Genomic DNA, 7,765 nt, shown 5'->3' with positions numbered 1-7,765 from the left:
GTCCCGAACGGCCCCGCGGAGGGAGGGGCGCCGAGCCCCCGCCCTGGCTGGGGGCGGAGCTGGGGGCGCTGGAGGAGGCCCTGAGAGGCGGCTGCAGGTGAGAATTTGGGGAGGGGGCTCGGGGAATTTGGGGAGGGGGCTCAGGATCCTGGGAGGGGTCCCAGGGACTGGGGAGTGGTCCCGGCGGGAATTTGGGGTTTTTGGGGGGGGGGGTTCAGGTAGGAATTTGGGGGAGGGGTCCCGGCGGGAATTTGGGGTTTTTGGGGGGGGGGTTTAGGCAGGAATTTGGGGAGGGGTCCCGGCGGGAATTTGGGGTTTTTTTGGGGGGTTTTTGGGGAAGCTGTACAGGAATGTGACCCCCCCCCTCCCCAATAGTGAGTGGGTCTGGGGTCTTCGCCTCGCCCAAAAGGGGTGTGGGGGAAGGGTGTGGTGGTGGGGGTGGGCTGGGGGCGTGTGTGTGGGGGGGTCTCGCCGCGAAGACCCCTCCCCAAATTCCACCCCCCCAGGAAATGGAGGAGCATTACTGGCAGCTCTTCCTGGCCAAGCCCGAACTCTTCACGTGAGCCCAGGTGAGGGGGGGGCCGCGACCCCCGCCCCAATTTGGGGAGGGGTCCCGGGGGTCTCCCCTGACCCCCCCCACAGGAGGATTCGCGACCCCCCCAAAATTCGAGGCTGCAGTTGCGGGAGCCGCCACCGGGGGGCGACAAAGACCGCGCGATTCGGTTTTGGGGAGGGGTCCCGCGCCCCTTCCCCTCCCCCCCTTCGCACCCCAAATTTGGGGAGGGGTCCCCCCACACCCCCCCCGCCGCTCCCCCTCCTCCCGCGCGGTTCGTTCTGTTTTTACCGATTTCCTGCGATTTTATACCAATTTATACCCGTTGTGGGGAGGGGGAGACCCCTCCCCATTTTACCGCTGGGGGGGGGTATGTACATAAATTTGGGGAGGGGCGTCACACCAAAGATTTCCCCCCCCGCCCCCCAATTTGGTGGAAAACCAAAGAATTTGGGGAAAAACCAAATAAAGTCGCTTCTGTTGTAGTTGGGGTTTTTTTTTGGGGAGGGGCGCAGGCGGGGACCCCTCCCCAACCCACCAGGACCCCCCCCCTTCCCGAGACCCCTCCCCAAATAAAACGAGGCCGAGCGCGGGGGTCTTTTATTGCTTCAGCAGCCGCCGGGGGGAGGGGGCGGCGGGGGGGGGGGCAGGAATTTGGGGAGGGGTCTTTGGGGTGGTGGGGGTGGAGCGGGAATTTGGGGAGGGGTCTTTGGGTGGGGGAGGGCTCCATCACAACGACACGGGGGGGGGGAGGGGCACAACCATATTGCACTTCCAAAGGGGGGGGGGCGTAAAATGGGGAGGGGGCGCCGGGCGGACCCCTCCCCAAAATCAGGGGAAAAAGGGAGGGGGCGGGGGCTGGGTGGGACCCCCCCTCAATTCAGGGGCGGTGGGGGCTGGATGGGACCCCCGCCCCAATTTAGAGGGAGTCGGTGTCCCTACATGGGACCCCTCCCCAATTTAGGGGATGTTGGGTTTGGGGACCCCTCCCCAAATTAGGGATAGTCGGGGCCGGGTTTGGGAACCCCTCCCCAATTCGGGGGGTCAGGGCTGGGGTTTTGGGACCCCTCCCCAATTCAGGGCTGGGTTTAGGGACCCCTCCCCAATTCGGGCCGGGTTTAGGGACCCCTCCCCAATTCAGGGCCGGGTTTGGGGACCCCTCCCCAATTCGGGGGGGTCAGGGCTGGTTTAGGGACCCCGCCCCAATTCAGGGCTGGGATTGGGGACCCCTCCCCAGTTCAGGCTGGGTTTGCAGACTCCCTCCCCAATTCGGGGGGGTCAGGGCTGGGATTGGGGACCCCTCCCAATTCAGGGCTGGGTTTGGGGACCCCTCCCCAATTCAGGGCTGGGTTTGCAGACCCTCCCCAATTCAGGGGGGGTCAGGGCTGGGTTTGGGGACCCCTCCCCAATTCGGGGCTGGGTTTGCAGACCCCTCCCCAATTCAGGGCCGGGTTTGGGGACCCCTCCCCAATTCAGGGGGGTCAGGGCTGGGTTTGCAGACCCCTCCCCAATTCAAGGGGGTCAGGGCTGGGTTTGGGGACCCCTCCCCAATTCGGGGCTGGGTTTGCAGACCCCTCCCAATTCAGGGCCGGGTTTGGGGACCCCTCCCCAATTCCGGGGGTCTCCTCAGGTGCGGGCGGGGCCCTTCCCGCGGGCGGGGGTCTGCGGCGGGGGGGGGTCCGGCTGGGGGGGGTCTCGGCCTCGTCCCCCGAGCTCGCCCCTCCCCCATCCGTCACCTCCAGCTCCGAGTCCGACCCCTCCCCCGCCCCTCCCCCCCCCCGGCCTGGGGGGGTGGGCGGGGGGGCGCGGGGGAGGGGGCGGCAGGTAGAAAGGGGGGGGGTAGAGACCCCCGGGCGGGGGGGTCAGCTTGGCGGGGGGCGGGGGCAGCGGCAGGTACGACCCCCACCCCCAGGGGTACTCGGGCAGGGGGGGCCGCGCGAAGCCCCCGCCCCAAAAAGCGCCGGAGCTTCGAGTAGCCGGAGAGACCTGCGGGAATTGGGGAGGGGGCTTCGGTTTGGGGCGGAATCGGGGAGGGGGCTTCGGTTTGGGGTGCAGGGGCGGGAATTGGGGAGGGGCTTCGGTTTGGGGGGAAATCGGGGAGGGGGCTTCGGTTTGGGGGGAATCGGGGAGGGGACTTCGGTTTGGGGGGGGATTGGGGAGGGGGCTTCGGTTTGGGCGGGAATGGGGAGGGGGCTTCGGTTTGGGGGGGAATTGGGAGGGGGCTTCGGTTTGGGGGGAATCGGGAGGGGACTTCGGTTTGGGGGGGAATTGGGAGGGGGGCTTCGGTTTGGGGGGGAATCGGGGAGGGGCTTCGGTTGGGGGGGAATTGGGGAGGGGCTTCGGTTTGGGGGGGAATTGGGGGAGGGGGCTTCGGTTTGGGGGGGAATTGGGGAGGGGGCTTCGGTTTGGGCGGGAATTGGGGAGGGGCTTCGGTTTGGGGGGGAATTGGGGAGGGGGCTTCGGTTTGGGCGGGAATTGGGGAGGGGGCTTCGGTTTGGGGTGCAGGGGCGGGAATTGGGGAGGGGGCTTCGGTTTGGGGCGGGGAATTGGGGAGGGGGCTTCGGTTTGGGGGGGAATCGGGGAGGGGCTTCGGTTTGGGGGGGAATTGGGGAGGGGGGCTTCGGTTTGGGGTGCAGGGGCGGGAATTGGGGAGGGGGCTTCGGTTTGGGGCGGGAATTGGGGAGGGGGCTTCGGTTTGGGGGGAATCGGGGAGGGGGCTTCGGTTTGGGGGGGAATTGGGGGGGGGGGCTTCGGGTTGGGGTGCAGGGGGGGAATTGGGGAGGGGGCTTCGGTTTGGGGGGGAATCGGGGAGGGGCTTCGGTTTGGGGGGGAATTGGGGGGGGGGGCTTCGGGTTGGGGTGCAGGGGCGGGAATTGGGGAGGGGGGCTTCGGTTTGGGGGGGAATTGGGGGGGGGGGCTTCGGGTTGGGGTGCAGGGGCGGGGAATTGGGGAGGGGGCTTCAGTTTGGGGGGGAATCGGGGAGGGGGCTTCGGTTTGGGGGAGAATTGGGGAGGGGGCTTCGGGTTGGGGTGCAGGGGCGGGAATTGGGGAGGGGGCTTCATCCCCCATCCCCATTTCGGGGGTCCCACCCCTGATCTCCCTATTTGGGGAGGGGTCCCATCCCGGATCCCCACTTCGGGGTGCCCTCGGGGGTCGCCGCCCCCTCCCCTAATCCCCATTCCGGGGGTCGCCCCCTCCCCTAATCCCCATTCCGGGGGTCCCACCCCAGATCCCCATTCCGGGGGTCGCCCCCCCTCCCCTAATCCCCATTCCGGGGGTCGCCCCCCTCCCCATTTCGGGGGTCGCCGCCCCCTCCCCTAATCCCCATTCCGGGGGTCGCCGCCCCTTCCCCTAATCCCCATTTCGGGGTCGCCCCCCTCCCCATTTCGGGGGTCGCCCCCGGGGGTCGCCGCCCCCTCCCCTAATCCCATTTCGGGGGTCCCACCCCAGATCCCCATTCCGGGGGTCGCCCCCTCCCCATTCCGGGGGTCGCCCCTTCCCCTAATCCCCATTCCGGGGGTCGCTGCCCTCCCATTCCGGGGGTCGCCCCCTCCCCATTCCGGGGGTCGCCCCCTCCCCTAATCCCCATTCCGGGGGTCGCCCCCTCCCCATTCCGGGGGCCGCCCCCTCCCCTAATCCCCATTCCGGGGGTCGCCCCCTCCCCATTTCGGGGTCGCCGCCCCCTCCCCTAATCCCCATTTCGGGGGTCCCACCCCAGATCCCCATTCCGGGGGTCGCCCCCTCCCCTAATCCCATTCCGGGGGTCGCCCCCCTCCCCATTCCGGGGGTCGCCCCCTCCCCATTCCGGGGGTCGCCCCCTCCCCTAATCCCCATTCCGGGGGTCGCCCCCTCCCCATTCCGGGGGTCGCCGCCCCCTCCCCTAATCCCCATTTCGGGGGTCCCACCCCAGATCCCCATTTCGGGGGTCGCCCCCTCCCCATTCCGGGGGTCGCCCCCCTCCCCTAATCCCCATTCCGGGGGTCGCCGCCCCCTCCCCTAATCCCCATTCCGGGGGTCGCCCCCTCCCCATTCCGGGGGTCGCCGCCCCCTCCCCACGTACCGGGGCCCAGGAAGGGCGGGGCCGGCTCCAGCCGCGGCTTCCCGGGGGTCGCGGGGGTCGCGGGGGTCGCGGGGGTCTCGGGGGGTCTCTGGAACGGGGGGGGCGCGCGGGGGGCTCGGGGGGCGGGGGGCGCAGAACAGCGACTGCAGCGTCTGGGGGCGGGGGGAATTTGGGGAGGGGGCTACGGAGACCCCCGACCCAATTCCAGCCCCCGGCAGCGCGGGGGGAGCGCGCAGGGACCCCCCGGTAAAGGGGGGTGGCTGGAGACCCCTCCCAAATAACTCCCGGTAAAGGGGAGGGGCTGGAGACCCCTCCCCAATTCCCTCCCGTCTGGCTGAAGCCCCTCCCCAATTCCCCCGTATCTCGCTCCGAACCCCTCAGACGCGGCCCCAGCGAAGCCCCCTCCCCAATTCCCCACAACCCGAAGCCCCCTCCCCAATTCCCCCCAACCCGAAGCCCCCTCCCCAATCCTCTCCAACCCGAAGCCCCCTCCCCAATTCCCCCCAACCCGAAGCCCCCTCCCCAATTCCCCCACCCGAAGCCCCCTCCCCAATCCTCTCCAACCCGAAGCCCCCTCCCCAATTCCCCACAACCCCGAAGCCCCCTCCTCAATTCCCCCCAAACCCGAAGCCCCTCCCCAATTCCCCCACCCCGAAGCCCCCTCCCCAATTCCCCCAACCCGAAGCCCCCTCCCCAATCCCCCCACCCGTTGCCCCCTCCCCAATCCCCCCACCCGAAGCCCCCTCCCCAATCCCCCCCCAACCCGAAGCCCCCTCCCCAATTCCCCCCAACCGAAGCCCCCTCCCCAATTCCCCCCAACCCGAAGCCCCCTCCCCAATTCTGCCCCAACTCGAAGCCCCCTCCCCATTTCCCCCCACCCGAAGCCCCCTCCCCAATTCCCCTCCAACCCGAAGCCCCCTCCCCAATCCCCGCACCGAAGCCCCCTCCCCAATTCCCTCCCCAACCCGAAGCCCCTCCCCAATCCCCCCACCCGAAGCCCCCTCCCCAATCCCCTCCAACCCGAAGCACCCCTCCCCAATTCCCCACAACCCGAAGCCCCCTCCCCAATTCCCCCAACCCGAAGCCCCCTCCCCAATTCCCCACCCGAAGCCCCCTCCCCAATTCCCCCAACCCGAAGCCCCTCCCCCAATTCCCCCCAACCCGAAGCCCCCTCCCCAATCCCCCAACCCGAAGCCCCCTCCCCAATTCCCTCCCCAACCCGAAGCCCCCTCCCCAATTCCCCCACCCGAAGCCCCCTCCCCAATTCCCCACCCGAAGCCCCCTCCCCAATTCCGCCCCCGCCGCACCTCGGGGCTGAGGGGGGCGCACTCGGGGCCGGGGCAGGGGCGGGGGTTCGCAGGAGCGGAGCCCCCCCCCCAAATTCCAGGAGCGGGCAGTTGACCAGCACCACCTTGCTGAAGTTGAATTTGTAGGTGAATCTTTTGCCCTTGGTCTTGTGCAGGATCCGCTTGTTGTAGTAATACCTGGGGGAAAAAAACAAAATCCCAAATTTTCATGGAGAAAAAAAGAGGAAACAACTCAAGATTCATAGGAAGGAAAGGGGGGAAAAATCCCAAGATTCATGGGGGCAGAAAGGGGAAATTCTGAATTTTCAAGTGGAAAGGAAAGGAAAAAACCCCAAAATTAATGGGAAAAATTCCAAGATTAATGGGGAAAAAATGGGGGAAAATTGGAAAAAATCCAAAATTAATGGGAAAAAATGGGGAAAATCACAAAATTAATGGGAAAAAATGGGGGAAATTTCCCAACTCCTGGATTTTGGGAGTTCATGTGCGGCTTGCACTTGCGCACGCCCCAGAGCCGCGCCCAAACCCCAAATTGTGAAGGGAAAATCCCAAAATCCCAAATTTTCATGGAGAAAAAAAAGAGGAAACAACTCAAGATTCAAAGGAAGAAAAGGGGGGGAAAAGGGGAACAAAATCCAAGGATTCATGGGGGGAAAAAGGGGGAAAATTCTGAATTTTCAAGGGGAAAAAAAGGGAAAAAAAAAACAAAATTAATGGGGAAAAATGGGAAAAGTTCCAAAATTAATGGGAAAAAATGGGGAAAAATGGGGAAAATCCCAAAATTAATGGGGAAAAAATGGGGAAAATGGGGAAAATCCCAAATTAATGGAAAAATGGGGAAAAATGGGAAAAATCCCAAAATTAATGGGAAAAAATGGGGAAAATCCCAAAATTAATGGGAAAAAATGGGGAAAAACCCAAAATTAATGGGAAAATCGGGAAAAAATGGGGGAAAATGGGGAAAATCCCAAAATTAATGGGAAAAAATGGGGAAAATGGGGAAAATCCCAAAATTAATGGGGAAAAAATGGGGGAAAATGGGGAAAATCCCAAAAGTAATGGGGAAAAAATGGGGGGAAATGGGGAAAATCCCAAAATTAATGGGGAAATAATGGGGGAAATGGGGAAAATCAAAAAATTAATGGGAAAAAATGGGGAAAAACCCAAAATTAATGGGAAAATTGGGAAAATATGGGGGAAAATGGGAAAAATCCCAAAATTCATGGGAAAAAATGGGAAAAAATGGGGAAAATCCCAAAATTAATGGGAAAAAATGGGGGAAATGGGGAAAATCAAAAAATTAATGGGAAAATTGGGAAAAAATGGGGGAAAATGGGAAAAATCCCAAAATTAATGGGAAAAAATGGGGAAAATGGGGAAAATCCCAAAATTAATGGGAAAAAATGGTGAAAAATGGGAAAAATCCCTAAATTAATGGGGAAAAAATGGGGGAAAATGGGGAAAATCAAAAAATTAATGGGAAAATTGGGAAAAAATGGGGGAAAATGGGACAAATCACAAAATTAATGGGAAAAAATGGGGAAAATCCCAAAATTAATGGGAAAATTGGGAAAAAATGGTGGAAAATGGGAAAAATCACAAAATTAATGGGAAAAATGGGGAAAATCCCAAAATTAATGGGAAAAAATGGGGAAAAACCCAAAATTAATGGGAAAATTGGGAAAAAATGGGGGAAAATGGGAAAAACCCCAAAATTAATGGGGAAAAAATGGGGAAAAATGGGAAAAACCCCCAAATAGACGGGAAAAAAGCGGGGAAAGTGCCGAGTGTCGGGTTTTTGGGTGCGCCCGTACCGGAGGGCGCGGCTGAGCTTGTCGTAGTTCA

Source organism: Lonchura striata, chromosome 37, assembly GCF_046129695.1.
Source record: "Lonchura striata isolate bLonStr1 chromosome 37, bLonStr1.mat, whole genome shotgun sequence".
Taxonomy (NCBI): domain Eukaryota; kingdom Metazoa; phylum Chordata; class Aves; order Passeriformes; family Estrildidae; genus Lonchura; species Lonchura striata.
This window is presented reverse-complemented; position numbering follows the sequence as displayed.